The sequence below is a fragment of the Ascaphus truei genome, chromosome 4 (genome assembly GCF_040206685.1).
Source record: "Ascaphus truei isolate aAscTru1 chromosome 4, aAscTru1.hap1, whole genome shotgun sequence".
NCBI classification, from domain to species: Eukaryota; Metazoa; Chordata; class Amphibia; order Anura; family Ascaphidae; genus Ascaphus; species Ascaphus truei.
In genome coordinates, this window is record NC_134486.1 from 106913783 (window position 1) to 106939977 (window position 26195).

At 45.3% G+C, this 26195-nt stretch overlaps 1 long non-coding RNA gene across 11 annotated transcripts in view; it reads left to right on the forward strand.

Annotated features, from left to right (window-relative positions):
- LOC142493000 (uncharacterized) overlaps window positions 1-26195 on the forward strand; it is a 728952-nt gene that overhangs the window by 178392 nt on the left and 524365 nt on the right. Inside the window, exon 3 of one of the 11 annotated variants that reach the window (XR_012800954.1) lies at window positions 10811-11410. The exons of the other annotated variants lie outside the window; for them this stretch is intronic. This is a non-coding gene — a long non-coding RNA (uncharacterized LOC142493000). The remainder of the gene's footprint in view (window positions 1-10810; window positions 11411-26195) is intronic. 11 annotated transcript variants of the gene reach the window in all.

Sequence of the window (26195 nt, forward strand, 5' to 3'; positions counted from 1 at the left end):
ACCCCGGGTCCTCGCTCAGCAGTTATTGGACTTGTGTACGCGCTGGATACAATCTGAGGAGCGCACTAAGGAGGCAATTCTTGAGCAGGTGGTTTTGGAACAATTTCTACAAATAATACCCCCTTCCGCACGCTTGTGGGTAAAACGCCACGCTGCTGAAACCCTAGCTTTGGCAGTCCGACTCGTGGAGAACTTCCTTGGGGCTGAGCAGCAGGCGAGTGTCCTGGATCCGACTCCACCGACACTTGCGGATGCCCAAAGAGGGGGGTCGGATCAACGGGGAACCTACGGCCCGTCCATACGCAACCGTCAAGTCCAACGGAAGGAGCAGTCGAGTCCAAATGCTGGTCCCCGCCGAGACCCTCATCTCCTTCCTGATGTCGGCTCGTCGCAAAATGAGAGGAACTTCCGAGGACGTCGCCCACAGGACCCACCAGATGCCTGGTCTCCAGTATCGGGTCCAGCGGAGCGCTATCCACAGCCCCCTCCTGCGAGGGAACCCTCTCCATGTTCCGCCTGTGGAGAACAAGGCCACCGGTATGTGGACTGTCCACTGATGAATTGTTAATTCAGCAGGAACGTCGCCTCGGCCTTCACTGGAGAAAATTACAAGCCCTGGCTACTTCCAGCCCTGATTGGGGGGAAAACGTCCAGGCCCTTGTAGATTCGGGCTCTGGGAAAACTCTGGTCCTCCAGGAACTGTTACCGCCTAAAGTGTGTTCTTTTGACTCCCCATGGAGTATAGAATGTATACACGGCGATGAAAAACGCTATCCGACGGCCAAAATCCGGCTACAGGTAAAAGGTCAGGAGGCTTACCTCAAAGTAGGAGTCGCTCCTTGGCTCCCTGCCCCCGTTGTGCTCGGCCGGGACTGGCCTTTCTTTTCAGACCTAATGGCTCCAGTCTCTCACGAGGAGCCTCATTCTATGGCTCAGGAGAACCCTGGCAAACTTTTCCCCTTCTCGGCAGACCTTTTTCCCAGTAGACACCGGGTTCAAAAGACTCGGAAGCAAAGACGCTCTGACAAACAGGACTGGTTGCAAAAATCTGGGTCTCAAGGTGACCCTTTGAGTAGTCAGAGGTCACAAGTGATGGCTGGGGATGGCCAGAGGGAGGGGGATATGGGCCCTGGAGATTTACCAGACCTGTACCTCCCTGACTTTCGCCAGAAGCAAAGGGAAGACCCAGTCCTTGCTAGACAGTATGACAAGGTGGTGAAAATTGATGAGCAGATTTTAAATGCACAGGGGGTGATAGTATTCCCCCATTTTGAGCTATCAAATGATATCCTGTATAGGGTGAATAGGCAGACACAAACAGGGGAGGTCACCAGACAGATATTGGTTTCCAAGGCGTTTGTTAAATCTGTATTCACTCTAGCCCATACTGTCCCTTGGGGTGGTCACCTGGGCAGGGATAAAACATTTGACCGTATTTCATCCCGATTCTATTGGCCAGGGATGCATAGTGATATTGTTAAGTTATGTGCGGCATGTCCGGAGTGCCAGCTAACTAGTCCAAAGGGACAAAAACCATCCCCTTTGGTTCCTCTACCCTTGGTGTCAGTTCCCTTTGAGAGGATTGGGGTAGACTTGATAGGACCTCTAGAACCTTCTGCGAAAGGACACAGGTTTATTCTTGTAATAGTTGATTATGCAACAAGATATCCTGAGGCGTTCCCCCTGAGAACAGCAACGGCGAAGCAAGTAGCCAACAAGTTGTTGGAACTGTTCTCACGGGTTGGACTTCCCCAGGCTATGTTGACAGACCAAGGTACAAATTTTATGGCTAAACTGATGCAGGATGTCTTAAAATTACTAGAGGTCAAGTCTGTTCGGACATCGGTCTACCATCCACAGACTGACGGATTGGTGGAAAGATTTAACCGAACTCTAAAAGGGATGCTGAGAAAATTTGTAGATTCAGAGAAGAGAGCCTGGGATGAACTTCTCCCTTTTCTGCTGTTTGCAGTGCGGGAAGTTCCCCAGGCCTCCACGGGATTCTCTCCATTTGAACTGCTCTATGGCCGCTAACCCCGAGGTATCCTAGACCTCCTAAAGGAATCCTGGGAGGAACAGCGGTCCCCTTCTAAGAATACCCTGCAATATTTACTAGTCCTTAGGAAGCGCCTAGATGTGGTCGGCCATTTTGCTAGGGAGAATCTTAGATCAGCCCAGGAGTGTTTCACCCGGGAGACCAGGTGATGTTATTGTTTCCCAGTTGCGAGAGTAAACTCCTGGCCAAATGGCAGGGCCCATTTCGAAGTACTCCGCCGTACGGGTGATGTGGATTACGAGATCGCTCAACCAGAGTCCAGGAAGGGTAAACAAATTTACCATGTGAACTTGCTGAAACCCTGGAAGATGCAGCGGTCTCTATTCATCCACCCGGTGGAGGAGGAAACGGACTTGGGTCCTCAGCCTCCACAGGAGAACATCGTGAGTGACGATAAAATCCCAATGGGTAAACAGTTGTCCTCTGAACAAAAAGGGGACTTGTTAGCAATAATTACACAATTCCATGATGTTTTTTCTGATTTACCAGGGCAAACTAACTTAATTTCACATGCGATTGAGACAGCACCTGGGGTAAAAGTACGTTCCCGTCCTTATAGGTTGCCTGAAAGTCGTAGGGCTCTGGTAGAGAAGGAGGTACAAGAAATGTTACACTTAGGAGTGATTGAGGAATCATGCAGTGAGTGGTGTAGTCCACTAGTTATGGTCCCTAAACCCGATGGGAAGGTAAGATTTTGTGTGGACCTCCGAAAGGTCAATGCGGTTTCCAAGTTTGACGCATATCCAATGCCAAGGGTGGACGAATTAATTGACGCCCTTGATAACGCGGAATATATGTCCACGCTGGACTTGACAAAAGGATACTGGCAAATACCCTTAGAGGAGGAGTCCAAGTGCAAAACAGCCTTTGCCACACCCATGGGTTTATACAAGTTTGTGACAATGCCATTTGGACTGCATGGAGCCCCAGCCACATTTTAGAGACTCATGGATAAGGTACTGAGACCCCACAGGACTTATGCCACAGCCTACCTAGATGACATTGTCATTTATAGTAAACACTGGCGGGCCCATCTGAATAGGCTGAAAGCGGTCCTCAAATCTCTAAGAGAGGCAGGGCTCACAGCCAACCCTAAGAAATGTGCCTTGGGTAAGGCGGAAACCAAATACTTAGGCTATGCAGTGGGAGGTGGAAAAGTAAGGCCACTAGCCGACAAGGTAGTTGCCCTGAAAGAATTTCCGACCCCCCAAACAAAAACGCAGGTACGCTCTCTGCTGGGTTTAGCAGGGTACTACCGGCGGTTCATCCCCAACTATTCGGGAGTGGCAGCCCCTTTAACGGACCTCACAAAAAAGTGTGCTCCTGCACAAGTGGTATGGTCAAGGGATTGTCAGAGAGCCTTGGAGGACATAAAAAGGTGTCTATCAGAGGGTCCCGTCCTTAGAAGCCCGGACTTCAACAGCCCTTTTGTAGTGCAAACAGATGCATCAGAGATAGGGCTAGGGGCAGTGTTGTCACAACAGTTTGAGGGAGTTGAACACCCTATCCTTTTCCTGAGTAGGAAATTGTTCCCGAGGGAAAAAAAACTACTCAGTGATTGAGAAGGAGTGCCTCGCAGTAAAGTGGGCAATCGAGGCTTTGAGGCATTACCTGGCAGGAGTCCATTTTACTTTGGTGATGGACCATGCTCCACTGAAGTGGTTAAATAGTATGAAGGATTCCAATGCTAGATTGACTAGGTGGTATATGGCCCTTCAACCCTTCTCATTTGAGATTCAGCACAGGCCGGGAAAAGAGAATGCAAATGCTGACTTCTTTTCTAGAGAAGGGGTGGATGGTCGGGCTTCAGCCGTGCGTAGCCCCAGCCACACACTAACAGGGGAGGAATGTGACAGGGTAAATAAAAGCCACCAGCTATATTCCTGGCAGACATATGTTTAGTCTGCTGTGCAGCAGTGACTAGGTTAACTTCAGCTGGGAACCTCAGGACAATTAGTTGGATCCCAGCTGCCTAATCAAGGTGTGTTAAAAATCCCAGGCTGTAGACACATGCTGCCTAGCTGTTGAAGAGAGAGGAGTAAGCTACTGAAGAGATTACTGATAGAAGGTCTGTCTTTTTGTATGCTGTCTGAAGCAGGGAAATCCCCTGAAACTCTGGAGAGAGAACAGCTTGATTTAAGGTCTGTTTTGCAAAGTACATGTTTTATGGACTGTTGTGTATACCATGCTGAAGCGAAGCTATTTTGTTTTCCATGCTGAAGACAAGGAATTTTGTTTTGTCTACTGAAGAAAAGCTATTTTTGTTTTGTGTGCTGTATAATTTAAGGCTAAATAAATAAGCCTTATCAAGAAAACCCCGCGTGTGTAGTTGCATGTACCCTGCAACAGTCGCCATCATGGGTGTTACAGTCTAGTCTACACAATATTGATTAACTATGTTTTGTATGTTCACAGATTGTTCACCTGCAGGATGGTCCAGCAAATTAGGTCCAAGTGGGGACCATTGGATTCCACCTGAGGGAGAGTGTAGTCCTTGTAAGAAATGGGGCTATAGTTCTATCCCCCTCCTGGTATAATCCCTGGTAAGGGCAGGTTGCCAGTAGTTATCATGGGTTTCCTCCACTTCAAGCACTGCCCTGAGTGGTGGAGGTAGGTCATCTGACCCTGTGTCAAAGCAAGAGACACAGGGGCGGTGCCTGCTGAGATCATAAAAGAGCAGTGCATTTCCTATGTAGTGTGTGTTCTGTCAGTCTGACAGTAGTGATAGTGAGTTAGGAGGAGAGGAGAGATCAGCTCATGAGTAGAGCTGATCTAGCTACAATTAGTGAGGTGGAACCAAATACCTCTCACCCTGCTTAGGGGGTGAGGGAAGAGCTATCCCCACTCTGGATGCCTTTGGTCCAGAGTGGCGGCAGGGACATCACAAGGGAGAACAGTTAGTGGACTGTGCATCAACTGTACCTGTCGGCTGCTGCTGCCCAAGAGAATATAGAGACTGCTGCTTTTAAAGATAATCCTTGTGTGAGACTGGAATCTCTCATCCCTGGGGCTTCAGTGTACAGGGTTTTTTTTTTAAATATATATTTTTCTAACAGCATGGAGATTTCCAAAGCGTACTCCATTAACCTTTTCTGTGGCCTTTGAAAACAGACATTCTGGCTCCAGGCCTAGGTAATCACCGTGGCCCCTGACGACTGGAACAAAAGAGAACTAATTGTTGTCATACAGCAATCACTGTCACGGCCCTCAGAGAGCCAAATCAGCGATTAGCTATAGCCATGAGCAAACATTTTATCACATACATGGAATGTCATAAGAGACATCAGAATGCTAGCTCTTGTGACATTCCATGGAGGTTTGCACTCCTTGCCAATGTTCATATTTAGAACTATGGAGGATGCATAGATTAACCCTGTGCTTTTAGATGCTTCTTTTGGGATTTAGTCAAATTCTTGAAAAGGTTTTACACATCTTCATACACAAATCTCTCGAATAACATGTTGGTAATCCGCTCATGGTTTTGTATCCCATTTATTGGCATCTATGGTAGAATAAGATCAAATGTAATGGCAGACCAGCATAGATCATTATCACTCTGTTTTCCTGGAAGGAGTTGCCTGCTATGCTTTTCTAATACATATAAATGGACCCCTTTGCATTGTAATGTGTATCTGGCACTGCTGAACGTCAAAACATTAGCTTGATGGCAACTGTCTGTCTATGACACCTAACACCTAACTTGAATGAGGGAAACGGGTAAGGTGTGATAATTTTCTCCGAAGAGAAGAGTTGATGGCGTATTGTCACGGGAGACCAATGCTTTTAACACCAAAATATCCGGATCCTTTGATTCATTGAGCAAAGCAAGAGATAAAATAAATTGTGATTTATTTACAGAATGAACATACACAGCTTGATTTCCAATTACAACGAAAAATACACTTACAGTACTAGTTACGCTGTTAAGTCTTATTAAAGGATAAATCTGCATGACGAATTTTGTTACATGATGGAACTGCTTCCTGATGGGCTGCAGGGTTTCTTATGGACTAAACAGTCCTATACTTAACCCATGCAGCCAATCTACTCCGTGGGAATAATTCCTTCCCCCTATCACGGAGTTGCCCCTACTTTACAAACCTGGCAGAGGGGCTTCTCAGTCTGCTCTGGGCATGTGCCAACTTTGCACCTTGGCCGCTTAGCATATGAGGCCCGTCCCCTCTACCTGGCACCGCTCAGTCTGGAACAAAGGTGTGCCTACTGTATTTATACCCTCCATGTTGACATGATAGATAACAAGAAGAAAGGGGAGGGGTAAAACCTGGCGAGGCCACACAGTTGACCCATGATAACAACCAGTAGCCAACCAAGAAGGGGCTACATATTAAAGACAAATCTTTAAACAATATAAATGTATGAATAATATTGTAAAACATAAACAAATAAGAAAATGATCAAAAGCAAGAGCGGGAAAAAAGGGAGTAACCGGAAGAAGTGGGCAGAATGAGACCAGCTCTATACCCCATTTCATGTATGTAAATGTACTTGTGAATATAGTGCTGCAAACCTTAATCTGCCAAATGCTCTCTCAGCTGAGGAAGCACATAACAATACATTGCATTAATACTTGCTAACTTTCAAGTGCCAAAGCAATAAGGCACCTTCAAATTCAGTAATCACAATGCAAAAGCACTGCTCCTATCTATATAAACAGAAACATCCTGACCCCACTCTCTGCATCACAACTGCAGGAACCTTCTGAAGCCCTCTCTTTTTTAGGGGGTAGAGTCATGAAAATGTGACTGCACAAATAAAACATATACCGCATCACACTTTCATTAATCTACAACTAAGATTTAACCCAAATGGTGACGAGGAGAATTATAACGTGTGAATTTAATTACACCTTTGTAAAATGTTTTGAACTTATGATCCATTTCTTGTAAGTTTTGAGTTGCCTCTCTTATGTGACTCATCCTGTGTCCACATTGACATTTCCTGTTGCAAGAATGCTTGCATTGAGTTCCTCCCCTGGTGAATTCATGCTAGATGAGATGTTGGGATTGTGGTGACGAGTGTACAGGATCAGCCTGGGAAACTCAGACGCATCGCTGTCCCAAACACATCTCCTCTCACCCCCAATTCCCTTCTTCTGTACCAAATTTGAATCTGCTTGACCCCTTCCTAAATTCTGGGAGCACCTGAGCAGATTGTCCAATGCCTGAGAAAGATTATAGAACATTATATTTTGTTATGAGACTCAAATCTGAGAAAAGAAGGATCTTGGCATACAGTGCCAACGACATTTGTGCAGGGTTCATATAGGAAGTAATTATTATTATTGTAGTATTTGAACTTTGTACTCATTACCATATATGTTTTGTCAATTGGATGTAGCATTGGGCACCCCTGTCTTTTGTTGTATACATTTGCCACGCCCAGTAGCACTCTTTTTTGACATAAATATATATTCATGATGTGGTGGGTGTAGGAGTTTGAGCTAGCTGGGAATATGTGTTAATCAATTTCTGACTGGTAACAGTTGTAATGGAGGTAGGTGGCACCTCCCCCCAGAGCTCACTCCTCCTCACCTTTTTAACTTGGGAGGTCTTTTCACTTTGCTGCAAGAACAGGACCTACTATGGTTCTTTCCCCTCATACAGAGGTACAGTAAAAGGAAGGGTTCACAGTGTAGTGTAGGACCTGCATTATTGGTTATACCTTGATGTTTGGTATGCAGGCTTATAACGCTTTGGCCAAAGGGTTTAACTAAATAACCAAGTAATTATTATTATTGTAGTATTTGAACTTTATACTCTTTACCATACAGTATATGTTTTGTCAATTTGATGTAGCATTGGGCACCCTGTCTTTTGATATAGGCAGTGCCAATGACATTTGTGCAGGGTTGATATAGGCAAAGTAGGCATTTGCTCAGTGCAGTGTTTTTAAGCCCTCTTCTTGTCCAGGATATATTTTGGAGATAACCAAACAATTACACATTGACATATAAGATAACTGCATGCATATGTGCTTAGTAATTCATTAGTTGACATGCCTTTGTAAAACCCTCCATTTGACTCTGGAAATGCAGAGATTTATTTAGGGTACTCCTTATCTACAGTACTTACACTTTTCTGGTCTTTGTCTAATCTCTTTTACAGCTTTACTGTGAGTCACCTGCCTGCGTAAGAGAGACATTTTTTAGTATTATGTATGTACCAGTACTGTATGTGTATATTATTTGATGAAGGTGCATGGTGCACCGAAACGTTGAATGCCGTTATGACTCTAGTCATTAAATCACTATTTTGATGTGCTTGACTACCTTGTTTACTGTATGCAACCTCTTGACCTGAGTTTGTGTCTGAGCACCCATCTTCTGTATCTTCTAAATGCCTTTAGACCCCTTTAGGGGACATCCCAAGTTGCTAGAACTGGTTCTGTTTTTTGTGCATATTATTAGTGAGCCAGAGGACATATACTTGTGTACAGAAAATAGAGCAGAGGCTCATCATTCACAAATTAGAAATGGGGAACACTGATGTGTGGGGATCAGCAAATGGCTGCTTCTGTTCTTGTTATTATCACATAATGATAGCATATGCTCTTCAAAAGATGTTTAAATATATGAAACACAGTACGAGTGCTTTTTATATGACACTCCAATCATGGACATTGGGTACCTGTATACATAGCCCCAAGGGGCAAGGACCTTACATTTGTTTTAGAAAGGTACAGATGTAGCAGACGTTATTGGACTCGCTGACGCGTGCAAGCAGGTGCAATAATGTTAGCCACACCCCTTTTTCATGTAAGATTCATTCGCAGACAGTGGTGCCTGCTCCCACGGACACATTGTGTGTATCCCGCTACAACGCACATCTCTATGAGTAGCCAGTGAAACAATACAGAGAGCCAATGAAAACACTTGCCTAATGGGTCTCACTTTCAATGTTTTGGTGTTTTATTATCTCCTCTGTTATTGTCTCACTGTTTGGCAGACAAAACTAAATAGTCCCTGGATTGTCAGCGTAACAGAGGTGGTGCGCGCGCTGTGTTTTTGGATGAGTCTGAGTAACCAGATACATTAATATGTTAAATCTGTGCCAACACTAACACAACCAAAACTTGTAACACTTTGACCTTCACATTTCCCCCCTTTCTTTCATCTAAGTTGTATGAGTCATTTGTTTGAAGCTTGCTTCATGGAAAGAAACACATGTTATAGCAGGATATTATTAGCATGGTACAAACACTGCTGCTGCTGCTGATGCACTAGGGAAGGGGTGCTCCACTTCAGTCTTACAGATCCCCCAACAAGTCAGGTTCAGGATATCCCTGCTTCTGCACAGGTGGCTCAATCAGTGGCTCAGTCAAAGAAGTTGGGGTATCATGAAAACCTGACCTTTTGGGGGGGGGGGGGGGGGGTCTTGGGGACTGGAGTTGAGCACCCGTGCCCTAGGGTTTTAAATTCAAGCCATGCCACAGACAATATAGGACATTCGTATCAAGAGGCAAATGCATCTTTTACTATACAATTAGCGCTGTGGAAGGTCTTTCCAACATACAGTATATACAGGGTTGCCAACCCAGAGAATTAAAAAAAAAAATATCGTGCTTACCTTCTGCGGCGTCCTCCCGGCATCTTCCCTCTGCAACTCTTGTCAATATGGTCTCGTGGCGTCCAATGGCTCCGCGTTGCCATGACAACGGGATGCTAAGGGACGTTGCGAGACATCAAATTGCCATGACAACTGGACGCCTTATAGCGCCTAGGCGTCATGTGACATTGCAACCACCCGCCGCCATCCGGAGATTTACTAGGTAAACCCGTAGCCTGGAGATACAGGGCCAATACCCGTAGTCTCCGGGTTACACCTGGAGTGGTGGCAACCCTGAGTATATAGGGGGCTATATATAACCAATTGTTTTTTATGAAATCGAATTGTAAAAAAGTGTATTGCTTAAGAAAATCTATTTCTCATCAAAAATCATTAATATTATAAGTTGGAAACTGTGTGGTATAAGTAACAGAAGGGGGGTGAATGTGGAGTGGATGTTGATTAAAAGGGCGAGTATACTGTGTGAGGGTGAATATGGCATGTGTAAGAAGTGGGTGAGTTTCGTGTGTGAATATGTGTGAATGAAAAGGGGATAACAGCGGTGCTTAGATATTTTACAAATCCTTCAGGGGTGTCCCTGCTTAAAAAAGATTGAGATCAGGGGTGCGCAAACTCTCCCCCTGAGCCCCCTGTTTGCACTCCCATCCTTACCATGTCTCCGGCATCAAATGACACCGCAGGGTCACGTGACCCCGGGTGTCACTTGACGCCATGGAGAAGCATTGCCCGGAGACGAGGTAAGTGAAGTTGCAGAGGTCTCATGCGATCCCCCGGCATTTAATTTAAAAGCCTTGGGGAAGAGCGCGGGGCCTCTACAACCACCTGAAAAATCTCACGCCCCCCAGTTTGTGCACCCCTGACCTAGGGACTGTGTTCAGTTCTGAAGGATATATAGTGGAGAGAAAGTTTGTGAACCACTTAGTATATTCACGTATATCAAACCTAAAATAATATTAGATCTTATTCTGTCCAAATAGTATATACAGATAACCTGATTAAACAAATTACACAAAAACCATGATACTTTTTCAACATTTATTTATCCACAAATGATTCAACATTCAATATCCATGTGTAAAAAGTATGTGAACAGCTAAAAGGCTTTGCACAAAAAATCAGTCCTAAACCTAGTCCCCTAATCAAAGATTACTTCTATTTTTTACATTAGGATAATTCTCATCTGCCCACAGGAGGCCAGCAGGTTTACACGAGTGGGAATCGGACATAGGTAGGGTATTGGATCCTGAGGAATGAGAGGATATCTTCGAGACCGCTTCAAAGACATCCATTTGTACGATCATAAAAGAAAATGCCTATAAGGTCCTGAACCGATGGAATCTAACTCTATTGCGACTTTTGAGCATGTTCCCAGGCTCCTTTCCCATTTTCTACAGGGGGTGCAGACAACTGGACAAATTTCTAGATATGTGGTGATCCTGCCCTAATGTTGCGTCTTTATGTGCCAAAAGTACCTAGGCTGATACATAATGTCCTAGACTTTGCATTGAGGCTGGGCCTATTGTCATGTTTATTAAATTTACCATCCCAAGACCTAGACAAACACATAAACAAATCTCTAACAGTGACAGCAACAAGGTTTGCTGTAGCCCAATATTGGAGAAAAGCAGACCTTCCTCAATGGTATACATGAAAAACTAACTTTGGTCCGTTCTCCAAATGTAGAGAATGACAAGTTTGCTGCAAAGATTCTTACCCCAGTGTGGCAGGACTCAATCGCAGTGGGGTCATGAAGAGTCACAAACAGTGGGTAAGATTTTAACTTCAGTGGTTTGTTTTCCACAGTCAGACAATTAATAGGCACACCGTCCCTTTAAGGAAAACAAACCATAAAATAAAACTCTACTTCCCTTGGGAGATTAACTATACAGTAGGCCCCTAGCTATCCCCCCGGGTAGCTAACCTTCTTCCAGGTCAAATAATATTAGGTAAACGTCTGGCATGAAAATATAAAAGTTCTTATCTGTGTTTGAGGAGCTCCGCCTCGAGAGTCCAAGTATTCCCTTCTGGATACTGCAACAGCAGCTTTAATCCCTCTGCAGGTTTGGAAGCCTGGTTCCTTGTAGACAGGGCTGTGTCCAGCAGGCTTGTCCCACTTGTAACTGAAAAACTTGGAGCAGGTCGAAAAATCAGTGCTCAGAATGCACTTTATGGGGGTTATGCACTAAGCAGTGATAAGTGCTTTTAAGTGAGATAAATGCCTTTATAGCCTGATACTGTCTGCTATGAGATTCACAAAGCAGTGATAAGTGCTTTTAAGTGGTATAAAAAGCCATTATAGCTCGATATTGCACTGTTATCACTGCTTTGTGAATCTCACAACAGGCAGTATCACGCTATAAAGGATTGTATCTCACTTAAAAGCACTTATCACTGCTTTGTGCGTAGCACCCAGAAAACCCACTTATCACTGCTTATTGCACAACCCTCTATATATTCATATAATTAGCCTTTGCCGTTTTGACTGCAGAGTTTAAAGGCATGAAAAAATAATGATTCCAGATTCCTGTTTAGAAAGTGTAATTAAATCTTGAATATGACTCCTATTGGAGAGAGCAAGCACCCTAAACAGAACACCTTGAGGGATAAACTGTGTGGTCACAATCACGGATCACCATGAATTCAGACAAGGCTAAAGGGTGACAGTCATTGTTCTCCTGGAGTAGTAAGAATCGGTCCTAGATAGGTAAAGTATGTGATCTGTTGGGGTGTGTGGTTCTCACGACTTCCTCGATCACAGCTTGTCCAGGATTCAGCATGCACTCAGCTCAAGCAGAGAATACTGGAAGTCTCCCGTGGGGGAATGGAAGAGCGGTGCACAGCAATGAATGAGATGGTAAACTGGATTGCTAGTAGAAAAAAAAACTTTATTGCTCAAATCATGAAGCAACAAGTAAAAAACAGCACAGAAATTCTAACGCGTTTCACGCTTGGTTAGCACTTTTGAGTTTGTGCTGTTTTTTACTTGTTGCCTCATGATTTGAGCAATAAATAGGTGTTTTTTTTTCTACTAGCAATTCAGTTTACCATCTCATTCATTGCTGTGACCGCTCTTTCACTCCCCCATGGGATGACTTCCAGTTATCTCCACTTGTGGCAATCCTCTGCCTGGGGTAGCAGAGCCTCCGGCAAATTTCCTGGTTTGGAAAAGTCTGCTGCCTTGGTGAGTGCTCAAGACACTCCCCTCAAGTCAGCATAGTTGGGTGCTAAGAAGTCCTCGTTCTCCTGTGTCAGCACAGTTGTGTGCCAAGGAGTCTCTCCCAGCAGTATCCCATAGCTTTTCTTCAGCTTTGATTAGCCAGGGGATGACTGGTTAATTGACTGGCTGCAATTAACCAGCTCCCTGCTGGATTCCTCAGACCATATAGAGGCAGCCTTATTTAAACAGGGGTAAGTCCCTGTTACACCCAGGTTCTAGAATGTGTGGCAGCCGTGGCTGATACACCACAATATGCGAGGCTCAATGGCCCAAACACTTAATAGTTCCACAGTCCTAATTTTAGACCGTCCTGAAGCAGACAATCAGCTCTAAGAGCCATCGTTGCCCTCTAGAGCAGAGCACCAGAGACTCTAGCTCCACACCTACCTGTTCCTACTCAAAAAGTACCTACCTGCATTGTAATTTTTTTGATGCCGTATACAGGATTTGTTGATGAGATTTGATGCACCGATTCACATTGAAGCATAGACCGGGATTTGAAAACCCTGCCCCCCTTTTTCCCCTCCTGAACCTCCTCTAACCCACCCCCACAATATTCATTGTTGTATAAGTATTGTTTGCAAAACCAACAAAATATGAGTATTTCTGAAGAAAAAAAACACAGGATGGAAGCATTGTGCAGAAAGAGAGAAAAAGCTATAAAAAGGACATTAGGCAGAAGTGGAAGGTGAAGACTCAGGGGAAATGTGAGGAAGTATTTCTTTGCTTGCTGAAATGGTAGTTAATGCATGGAACAACCTCTCTGAAGTGGTAGAAAAGGTTAATACAGTATAGTTCTGCTTGGGATAAATACAGGTACACACAGTATGGTAGGAAACCAGAATTCAAATAGTGTCTGAGACAGGAAGGAAAATGGACAGGTTAGATGAGCCAAGTGGTCCTCCTTTGTGAACATTTTCTGTGTTTCTTTGTTTCTTACATTTGACTCAGACACTCTTTATTTTGCTGCGCACCTGGAGGCACTTTTTGTGACGCTTAAGACAAAGTCCCCTTTCTCTCTTGAACAACTTTTCACGGGGTGACAACAATAACATTGTTCTATCGTCCCCTTTGGAATATTTCCAACCTAACACCATACATGTGATCCAACCACAAGCAGAAACCGAACAAAGAACTATGTCAAAGCAGACTTGTCTTCGCCCTGCTACATACATCCTGTTACACAGATTGAAATGGCTCTAGTGAGAGGTGCATTTAAAGCATCCATTGTTGCGAATTGCGCAGGAAAACAAGGTATTATTTGGTGCTTTTTAATCCCCTCTAGAAATTACTGAGTGGTATTTTAATTACACACTCTGGAAATCCATTATGCTTGTTACAGGAAATGTCACTCATGATTAAGAGGGCTTCCAGCAAATGCACTATAAGCGTAATGCTCTTACATCTCTACTGTATGTAGATTGCCAGTTCTTTGTGGCAACATTTGTCCACTGTCGGTGTACTGTGTAATCATTATTTATTTGCCAATCATGTAAAGCACCTTGTAAATGTTTGCAGTTATAATAAGACTAAGGTACATAATAATGAATACAATATACATTAAGATAGTTTTATTTACGTTGGACAACAAGAAATGTTAGAATCGCACTAAGAAGCCCGTACAGCTGTGTGAAAAGGATTCGCCAACAAAAAGTTTGCATTTTAAAATTAATTTTAGGGGTGCAACCAGAACTTTTAAATAAATCCTGCACAATAAAGCACAATTATGTCTTGAGAGGTGTCGTAATATTCTTGATGAATAATAATGAAGAGTAAAAAAAGAAGTGAACCAAACCACAATTGATTTGAATCACTTAATATTTTAAAGGCGCAGTTCCCACTGCATGTTTTGTACTTATTTTTTAAAGCTGTTTTCACTATACTGTACAATATGATGATTTCCCAGCTAAATGTTTTTTTTTGTTTTTTTTACTGATCTTATAAATTGTCTATTTTACTCTGTAAGGGATGAGTGCAGAGGTATGCAAATGGAGACCGTTTAGGGTGAAATTAACATATGGTTTTATTGAGCCTGTCCCTTTAAACAGCACAGCAAACAAAAATATACAAAAAAACAACAAACACCTATCCATTTGTAAGGGCTAACTTACTTCCCCTTTCCCTCTCTGCAAGGCTGGGGGGGAGGGGGAGAGAGGTGAAAGCCCCTTACCCACTTATCAGTGGGGTTTTGGTGTGCTTGAGGGTCCAGCATCTGGCAGGTTCCTGGGTCCTCTGTGCCCAAGAAAAGCTGTCTTGTCCCCTTGTGTCTTGCTGTCAACACACAGTCCTCCTGTGCATTCAAGACCCCTCTCCTCATGTCACCACCCATGTGCTGAGGAAAATCTCTCTACTGTAGGTCTGTTTTAGACAGGAGTTTTAAACCTCAGAGTCCTAATTAGCCAGGTGGAGTCTGGTTAATTTCCTGTCTGCACTTAACCAGCTCCCTGCTGGATTTAGAGGCAGTTTCTTACACAGGGCTAAGTCCCTGTTACGTACTCCTAACAAAATGAGCCCAAAACTTACATCAAACCGGCTTCTAAATCCCTCTAAGTAGCATAATTGAATTTAGAATTCTATCAGTTCGGGATAAGACCCTTTGTTGTATGCAAAAAAACTGTTTTGGGCTTCCTGTTTGGGTGAAGAAAGGGACAATAAGTAGCAGGAGTTGCCATTTAACTACAGGGTTTAGGCCTTTTAAAAAAGAAAATGATATATAAAAAACACTTGCCATAAAAGGCCACATGGAGCTCACTTTCACAATAAGTCATTGGAAAAAGGAAAGTGCAACTTGAAGTCCTCTGAAACGGTATAGGCTTTAGATGCCATGCAGATATCCCTCTGGTGTGTAATCACAACTACATACCAATAAGAAATAGGAAAAAACCCAGCTAATTAGCCACAAGGGCCACAGACGGCAACCTTTACTCAAAAGGAAGCTTAATCAGTCCCTGCTTCAGCACAGGTGGCTCAAACAAGTCCCTGATTCAGCACAGACGGCTCAGTCTTTGACTGAGCCACCTGTGCTGAAGCTGGGATATCCTAAAAACTTGACCTGTTGGGGGATCTTGAGGACTGGAGTTGAGCACCTCTGATATAGAGTGCAGCAGACAAAGCCCTTTCTTTCTTATGTGATTACTTGCTAGTCCTAGAAAACTAGAGCTCCTCATACTTCCTCCCAAACCTAGCACATCCCCTCTGTTTCCTCCTCTCATCCGACACCGTTTCCTAACTCTCCTCCTGCCTTCCTTGACAATTTTTCCACTGTCGCAGAGGAGGATGTGTCACTGTTGATCTCCTCTTCTCCCTCTATCACTTGCTCTCTTGACCACATTCCCTCACATCTCCTAAATCCTCTTGCTCCTACCATAACCCCTACGCTCACACACATTTTTAACACCTCCCTCTACTCTGGTACCTTTCCATCCTCCTTCAAGCATGCAACAGTTATACCATTAATCAAAAACAGCAAGCTTGACCCTGCCTGTCTTTCTAACTATTGACCTGTCTCCCTCCTGCCTTTTGCCTCTAAACTCCTTGAACGTCTTGTATTCTCACAAGACCTATTCTCTTCTAGACCCTCTACAATCTGGCATCCGCACTGCTCACTCCACTGAAACAGCCCTCATTAAAATAACTAATGACCTCCATGCTGCCAAAGACAGAGGTCATTACACTCTGCTCATATTACTTGACCTCTCTGCAGCATTTGACACTTCTCCTTCACATTCTCCATACTCTTGGTATTCGAAACAAAGCTCTATACTGGATCTTCTCTTTCCTCTCCCATCAAACTTTCAGTGTCTCTTCTGCTAACACCTCCTCTTCCTCTATCGATCTCTCTGTGGGGGTACCCCAGGGCTCTGTCCTGGGACCTCTTCTCTTTTCTCTGTACACGCTCTCTCTAGGTGACTTAATAACATCTCTTGGGTTTAAATATCACCTCTATGCTGACGACGCACATTTACTTTTCAACCCCCGTCCTTACACCTGCTCTACAAACCAAAGTTTCTGAATGCCTCTCTGCGATATTCTGGATGGCACTCCGCCGCCTTAAACTTAACATGGCAAAAACAGAGCTCCTCATACTTCCTCCCAATTCTGGCCCTACTACCTCCTTCCACATTACTGTTGGAACTACGATCATTCACCCAGTAGCCCAAGCACGCTGCCTAGGGGTCCCACTCGACTCCTCTCTCACATTCAAAACATTTCTAAAACCTGTCGCTTTTTCCTCCACAATATAACAAAGATACACCCTTTCCTCTGTCAGTTAAACTCTGACTCAGGAACTCATTCTCTCCCATCTTGATTACTGTAACCTCCTGCTGTCCGGCCTTCCTGCCTCTCACCTGTCTCCCCTACAATCTATCCTAAACGCTGCTGCCAGAATCACTCTACTCTTTCCTAGATCTATCTCAGCATCTCCCCTCATGAAATCCCTCTTCTGGCTTCCGATCAAATCCCACATCTCACACTCCATTCTTCTCTTCACTTTTAAAGCTTTACACTCCCTCCTTACATCTCAGCCCTAATTTCTCGTTATGCACCATCCAGGCTCTTGCGTTCTTCTCAAGGATATCTTCTTTCTACCCCCTTTGTATCTAAAGCCCTCTCCCGCCTTTAACCTTTTTTCACTGAATGCCCCACACCTCTGGAATGCCCTTCCCCTCAGTACCCGACTAGCACCCTCTCTATCCACCTTTAAGACCCACCTTAAGACACACTTGCTTAAAGAAGCATATGAATAGCACTGTGGATATTCTGAACACATGATACATAAAGCTTGGCCCCCTGCAGACGCACTTACCAGAACTCCCTCCTACTGTCTCTGTACGTTTTCCCTACCTACCAATTAGACTGTAAGCTCATAGGAGCAGGGACTCCTCTTCCTTAATGTTTCTTTTATGTCTAAAGCACTTATTCCCATGATCTGTTATTTATATTATCTGTTATTTATTTGATTACCACGTGTATTACTACTGTGAAGCGCTATGTACATTAATGGCGCTATATAAATAAAGACATACAATACAATAGTAGTACATCTCAAAGAGAAGCTTCCTCACAGATACAGCTCCATGGACTTGTTTACTCACCCATACATTATAACTCAATAAGTAGGAGGTATTAGGTAGGTGGGATGGATTTCTAAGTCATTCAGCAGCATATAGAAACGGAAACTAAATATGTGTAGGTGGGGACTTATTTCCTTACAGTAGTGTCCTAATCAATGCCCCCACTCACACCCACCATGCCCACAAGTAGCTGGAAAGCAGACAAAACAGCCACATCTGCCTAGTGTCTGGAGCTATAGCATGTGAAAACCTAGCTTGTAAAATCTGTTCTGCTTTACAGGTGCCTTCTGGCTCCATGTGAGGCAAACAGGTTCAGAGAGAAATGGGTGTAAATTAGGGTGTGAGATTTACAAACTGGATGAGGTGTCTCTTTAATATAAAGGATAACTTCCAAGACATACAGATGTAGCAGGCCTCCTTGTTCCCTTTCAGTGGGACATAGTGGAATATTTTGCACCAGCGGGGCCATAAGATCCTATGGAAACTCTGTTATATTCTGCGTTTTAATGGGATATGTCATGTTATCTGGGAGAAAAATTAAGCTTGCTACACTTGTATACAGCCAGGGCAGTTTTGTTCAAACATGTTTTACTAGGAAAAAGGCATATACTGTATAATAAAGTGGTTCCCAAACTTTTTCGGTTCAAGGCTCCCTAAGGCGATCAGGATTTTTCCACGGCGCCCAAAGTGAAAACAAAGTTGTATATACATACCTAAGAGTTGCAGTGCGCAGTTGTTGTCTCTCTCACACAGACTCACACACTCTCACACAGACTCTCACACAGACTCACACTCACACACAGACTCTCACACTCACACAGACTCTCACACTCACACAGACTCTCACACAGACTCTCACACTCTCACACAGCCCGCACCCCTCCTCCTATGTACACACAGGCAGACAAGTGACGGGTGGTAGAGATATGAAACACGAGCCGCAGGGAAGCCCCTGCAATAGCTCCCTGGCACCGGCAGCATAGCGCTCACCTCATTCGGTCACTGCTGTGGTGAGAAGCGCCTCATAAAACAAATTAACTGCCCCCCCCAGGAGACAGCGCCGGGAACTCCTCTTGCTGCCGCTGCCCGCAGCCGGTGAGAGAGCGACAGGTCGCTCCAAAACCTTACATGGAACGCGCAAACGGTCCGGTTCGGTTGCTGCCCTTCGCTATTTTGGTTTCCCGCAGAGCAAGCGCTGCATTTAGGGCCCGTTCTATACTGCATGCGGCCGTGTGTGCCTATACGAACACGCGTGCATGTGCCTCATGCTTTTCCCTGTTATAGAGCCGGGAGCTGCAGGTACTGAGTGTGTGTGTGTGTGTGTGTGTGTGTGTGTGTGTGTGTGTGTGTGTGTGTGTGTGTGTGTGTGTGTGTGTGTGAGTATATGTGTGTGAGTGAAGAAAGCCCTAAATAAGATTTTTTTTAAAGAAAAAAAAAAGTTTAATAAATATTTTTTTATTTTATTTGTGCAATCATTGACACACACACAGACACACACACACACACATACACACATAGATTTGAGCGCCGGTAGCGGCACAAAATCATCTTTTCCCCGTCTTTCCCGCTCCCTGCCGTGCGAGCGCGCTGCGCCATTATAGAAAGTCTGACTAACGTCAGCCAACTAAAATTCTGCGTGCGCACACGGCGTAGCACACACCCGGCACTATAGAACGTGCCTAGGGTTGCCAGGTTGCTTGTCCAAAAATACTGGACACAATAATAGACCCCCACACCCCCCGAATACATATAAAATATACCCCCGCACCCCCGAATACAAATACAAAATAACACCGCGCCCCCCCAAATACATTATAAATTTTCCCTCACCTCCCCAATACAAAATATACCCCCACCTCCCCCCCATCATCACCACAGCTCATCCTGCCCCCCCATCATCATCTCAGCTCATCCTGGCCCCCCCATCGCTGCCCACCTTATCTTCCACCCGATCATTTTCATCTCCCCAGGCTGGCAGGCTGCCCCCATGCCCCATCTTATTCCCCCCCCCCCCCCCCCCATCATTTTTATCTCCCCAGGCTGGCTCCCATGCCCCATCTTATTACCCTCCCCCCCATCATCATTTTTATCTCCCCAGACTGGCTCCCATGCCCCATCTTATCCCCCCCCCCCCCATCATTTTTATTTCCCCAGGCTGGCACCCATGCCCCAATCCCCCACCCCAGAAAAAAAATTGTCCTTAGCTTACCTCTGACTCACTCCTGTCTGCGTCCTCGTTAGTAGCTGCTGGCAGCACGAGTGCAGGATGACTGTCTCCGTGGCTCAGACCAGCATGCACCCGCCGCGCTCGCCTCCCCGCCCACACGCGCTCGCCTCCCCGCCCACACGCGCTCGCCCCCCCCCCCCCACGCGCTCGCCCCCCCCCCCCCCCCCACGCGCTCGCCCCCCCCCCCCCCCACGCGCTCGCCCCCCCCCCCACGCGCTCGCCCCCCCCCCCACGCGCTCGCCCCCCCCCACACGCTCGCCCCCCTCCCCCCCCACACGCGCTCGCCCCCCCAACACGCGCTCGCCCCCCCCACACGCGCTCGCCCCCCCACACGCGCTCACCCCCCCACAGGCGCTCGCCCCCCCCCACGCGCTCGCCCCCCCCCACACACGCTCGCCCCCCCCCACACGCGCTTGCCTCCCCCCACACGTGCTCGCCCCCCCACACGCACTCGCCCCCACGTGCTCGCCCCCCCCACACGTGCTCGCCCCCCCCACGCGCTCGCCCTCCCCCCCACGCGCTCGCCCTCCCCCCCACGCGCTCGCCCTCCCCCCCACACGCGCTCGCGCTCCCCCCCACACGCGCTCGCCCTCCCCCCCACACGCGCTCGCCCCCCCCACACGCACTCGCCCCCACGTGCTCGCCCCCCCACACGTGCTCGCCCCCCCCACACGCACTCGCCCCCACGTGCTCGCCCCCCCCACACGTGCTCGCCCCCCCCACGCGCTCGCCCTCCCCCCCACGCGCTCGCCCTCCCCCCCACGCGCTCGCCCTCCCCCCCCACGCGCTCGCCCTCCCCCCCACGCGCTCGCCCTCCCCCCCCCACGCGCTCGCCCTCCCCCCCCCACACGCGCTCGCCCTCCCCCCCACACGCGCTCGCCCTCCCCCCCACACACGCTCGCCCCCCCCCCCACACGCGCTCGCCCCCCCCCACACGCGCTCGCCCCCCCCCCACACGCGCTCACCCCCCCACACGCGCTCACCCCCCCACCCACACACAGGGGGGACGCGGCGCTTACAGAGGCCCTGTGCTCTTCCCCAAAGCATTTAAATTAGCCGGAGAGCGCACCCGAGACCTCTGTAACTCACCTGGTCTCCGGCGGCTTCTGGCGCTGGCGTAAAATGACGCCGCGGGGTCACATGATGTCACATTGCCATGGCAACGCGACATCACAAGACGTTGTGACGTCAGGATACGCCGGAGAACAGGTATGAAGGGGGGGGGGGGCACGAGCAGGGGGAGAGAGCAGACAGGGGGGCGCAGACTGAAAAGTTTGCGCACCCCTGCTTTAGAACACAATCTCATGGGTTTGAAAGCGGTGCTTTGTAAGTGCTAAAATTCAAACTTGGATGAGAAATGCCAACCCAATACAGCCATCTGCAGACATATACTGTGTATTAGTGTTTTTTCTTTAATGACTTTGCACAGTAAATCAGGAGGCAGGGACCATACTTAACTATGTTATAGTGGGCGGGGGAAAAGTGGAAACTCCCTCCAGCAAACAGAAAGCAGATCAAAGTTCACCAGTGTTCCCGAATGACACGCACAGCTTAGAAAAGGTCTTTTTTTACGTACTCTGGGGGGAAATGTACACCCACCCTTTCAAAATAAGAATGCCACATTGTATAATCATAATGAGATAAGATTATCTTCATGCGCTTCCTTCCAATTCCTTCACCTCAACTTACACTCAGCACCTCTCTGGTTTCCTATGTTCCTTTGTGACAGTCCCGTGCCCCCTCCCTTGTTCTCTTCCCCCAGCAGTCTTGCAGAGGGGAAGGGGATTTAGAAAGTTATCACATTATATATAGGTCTTATTAGGGGCACGTACAGTATAATCATTCTCTAACTGTAACTTTATATTCCAGCATATTCATTTTCAGTCAACTGGACATGAAATACTGTTTCAAAGAGACAATCAAAGCAACTTAAAAAATTAAAATGTTTTAATACAGGCAGCATTTGATTACCTTTGTTGAAAACTAATTACCTAAGCTGCCGATTGTTTCTCCTGTGATCGATCAGCAAAATTCTGCTTCCCAGGGTTCACTAAAGGTCTGCCTTTGAGTTTCAATCAATCCTTCAGTCAGTGTAACTGAGCAGCTACAATGTATCCTTATATTACTAATGTAACATTATCTATTGTTACAGTTGGCAGCACAAACTGCTGTGAATATTGGCAACAAATTATCACAAACAGGAAAGTGTTACAAAGATCTTGCACTGTTGGGGAGGTGGGCTAAAACCTGCTATAGAAATCAAAAGATGCTTATTAAAACTCATTAAAAATGGCATTAAGAGTTGAATTTTAAAGAAAAATGAAGTATTATCTAAAACTACAGAACTGATTATGTAAAAATCACACACGTAGGATATTGCTTGGATTGTTCCTTTAAAGCAGCAATACAGGTTTCACTTTACAAAAAAAATAATTACTACAGAATTGAAGCAGGGTCGTTTTCAGAGCTAAATTGTGTTCATTTCAGCTCTAAGGACCCCATGATTCCACAGATACTTATTTCCATAGGGGGTGCCGGTATCTCTGCAATCAGAGAAACTGTGTGCCTAACATAATGGCAGCGTTTAAATGTCCAGCACCGCGCTGGCCAATAGGAAGCTGTGACGTTATCCGGTGTGGCTTCCTATTGGCCCGCGTGACTGGGACATTTAAACTGAAAAGAGACACCGGCAACCCCATATGTAGGTAAGTATCTCTGTTGGCAAGGGGTCCCCAGGGTTGAAATGAACACAGTTCAGCTCCAAAGATGCCCTGCTGTAATCCTGTAAATAAAATAAAAAATAAAATGAAACCCGTATTGCTGCTTTAACTAACAGAGCATGCATTTTGTGGCTCAGCGGTTCCCCTTGCAGATAATGTTTCTGTATTACTTTGGTTAGTTATTTGTGGCTTTCCTGTATTGTTACTTTGTCAGTGTACTAAGCAAGACTGGCCTAGGAATTCAGAAGAGTGACTCGTGCACAGAATGTCGTATTGTTTGTTTGCCCAGCAGTGTATTGCAAAGCGAAGTGTGTTACAGAGCTTGTAGTCCTGCATTTCTGTTTCTCTGTGTGTCCGTGTTCCAGATGCAGGATTATTGCAGGACAGAATGCATCAAATATTATATGCAGTCTGGTTGGCATTACTGAATTACCCCATCTAGTTTTATTAATATGGGAATCCAATCTGTATAGAGCCTCACAAATGAATACTGTAGGCAGACCTATGCTTGCACCATGCCTTTCCCTAACTCAACTACCAATGGGAACTTCAAGTCAGGATAGTTGTGATTGGCTGCTGGGCTATAGAAGTATCTATTTTGCTCCTTTAAGTCACTTCATATTTTTTAGGATCTGTGACCTTATGCCAGACAACTGGATTTGTGGTTTCATTTAAGACTTTGGTGTCAAACTCCAGTCCTTAAGGGCCATCAACAGGTCAGGTTTTAAGGATATCTCTGCTTCAGCACAGGTGGTGCAGTCAAAATCACAGCTACTAATTGAGTCATCCGTGCTGAAGCAGGGATATTCTTAAATCCTGACCTGTTGGTGGCCCTGGAGGTCTGAGTTTGAAAACAGTGATTTAAGACAACAATTAACAACGAATTGTACTTCTTTATCAAAATGTTACTCTTGTTTTTTGGATTTACATGGTCATCTTACTAATTTTGAGGCCTTTATCGGCTGGCGATTGCTACTGTATGTATCAGTGTTAGTGATTGAAGTGCTCTGTAAAGTAGTGGTGAATTCCCTGATTGGGGGACTGCTTAATTCGGTGAAATAAGAGAATAAAGCTCTTTGAACCCAATTTTGAAAAGACTTCAACTTTACTGATGCCGAAAGAACATAAAATAAGAGGAGAATTTTTAATCTAAATGTCTTTTTCTTAAGGAAAAATAACAAAAAAAAAATGAAGGTTTGGAAATAAGCAGTGCAAAAGAATTACTCTTCCAGAACCTAGCTGATCAGTGTATTCCATGCATTAGACTAGGAATGGCCAACTCCAGCCCTCAAGGGCCACAAACAGGGCAGGTTTTAAGGATATCCCTGCTTTAGCACAGGTGGCTCGGTCATTGATTGAGCCACCTGTGCTGAAGCAAGGATATCCTGGAAACCTGACCCGTTGGTGGCCCTTGAGGGCTGGAGTTGGCCACTCCTGCATTAAACATTATGGTTGTGCTTGTGTTGAAGACCCAGCTCTGAGACTAGCATGGTTGACATATTTGCTTCCCAATTGCAGTTAGGGAAGAATTAATTCACTCTCTCCATAAGAATTATATCATATTATGAAAACACAATATAAAATAGTGGCAGACCACTGAAATTCAAGCTTTAAACATTGTTTAAAACAAATGTCAACCACAGTGCTATTTTACATTACTATGTTATTATATGTTTGTGTGTATATGTCATACTTAAATATGCTTGTGGTTAGACACTGAAACACAGCAGGTTAATTATTTATGAACCTAATTGTTGTTTATCTTTACACATTAATACTTTTAATATCTCGTGGGTTTTTTTTTTTTTACGTGTTGTTTTGTTATTGACGGTTAAAAATAAAAAGGTGTTAAAGAATGGAATTTGACACTAGGGAGATTAGATGGTGGATTTTATGCTTTGATATAAAAACAATAGTGTATTGGTTTCCTGTGTGTAGCAATAATCATACAGTATATGTACAATAACCATCTGTGTCACTTATTCAGCAGCTTTAAAAAATAGCTTCACTGCCAGAGGGACCAGCAGCACACTGCACAGTCATTTGGAACTGGCTCTCCTGGCAGCACTGGGAGTTGAATTAGTTATGTGTTCATCACATTTATCCCAAATGTTGAATACATGACACAGTCCTGGCTACGTTGTCTCATGCACTGTTCTTTACTCAGTACTTGGTCTTCACAGGCTTCCAACATCTTGATATAATAATAACAACTTATATTTCATATAGCACTTTTCTCCCAATGTGGCTCAACGCGTTTCACAATTACAGCATAGTGCACGGTACGCAGAACGGTACATAGAATTGTTACAGGCACGTGTCCCTGCCCCATGGAGATTACAATCTATGTATTTGGTCACAAGGAGCTGACACACCGGGATTAGAGCCAGGCTCCCCTGATTCAAACTCAATATCTTTGTTTTCAGAGTCAGTGTCTCTTCTCACTGAGCCACACAAGCCTCTAATAGTGTTAGTTTAAAACTAATATTATATGTAATGTTGGAAGCAAAGTACTGTGCACCTTTAGTTGCCTCTGGTTACAGTATGTGTTTTTGTTACGTATAGGATTGCATTTAGAAGGGGGATAGGGGGGGGGGGGGCTGTTTAAATGCAGTCGGTGCTTTGCCACCTGAAGTGCAGTTTTGTATTTCATTGCAAAAATATTTTTTAATGTTGAGTCATTGTAAACTAAACTATGTGTTGGCTTAAAGGAACAATTCATGCCATTTAAAAAAAAATTAACACAGGTTTGAAGCAGGTTGGCTTTCAGAGCTGAAGTCATTAATTTCAGTTCCGGGGACCTCCTGCTTCCTGAAATACTTTCCCCCATATGGGGTGCCGGTAGTAGCTGCGGTTAAGCTAGCTGGGGTAAAAGTTTCAAACTCCCGCATCACGCGGGCCAATTGGAAGCCGAACCTGATGACATCACAGCTTCCTAATGTCCCGCAAGGCGCAGGAAACTCCGCCATAACATAAACCCTGCTACCCAAGCAGAGCGGCTACCGGCACCCTATGGAGGTAAGTATTTCAGGAAGCAGGGGATCCCCGGAGCTGAAATGAATGGGGTTCAGCTCTGGAGACCCCCTGCTTCAATCCAATGCAAACAAAAAAAATGGCTTGGATTGCCGGTTTAAAGCATACTTGCCGGCTGACCTGCTATTGCTCCACATGACTACCTCATCATTTATTTAAAAATGTGTGCTTTGTGTACCTTCTTCATGGGAAACTCGGTGCAAGTCAGTGGAAAATGACCATCTCCTGCATTATGCTTTTTTAATAATTATAATTATTATCATCATTTATTTAAAATGTCC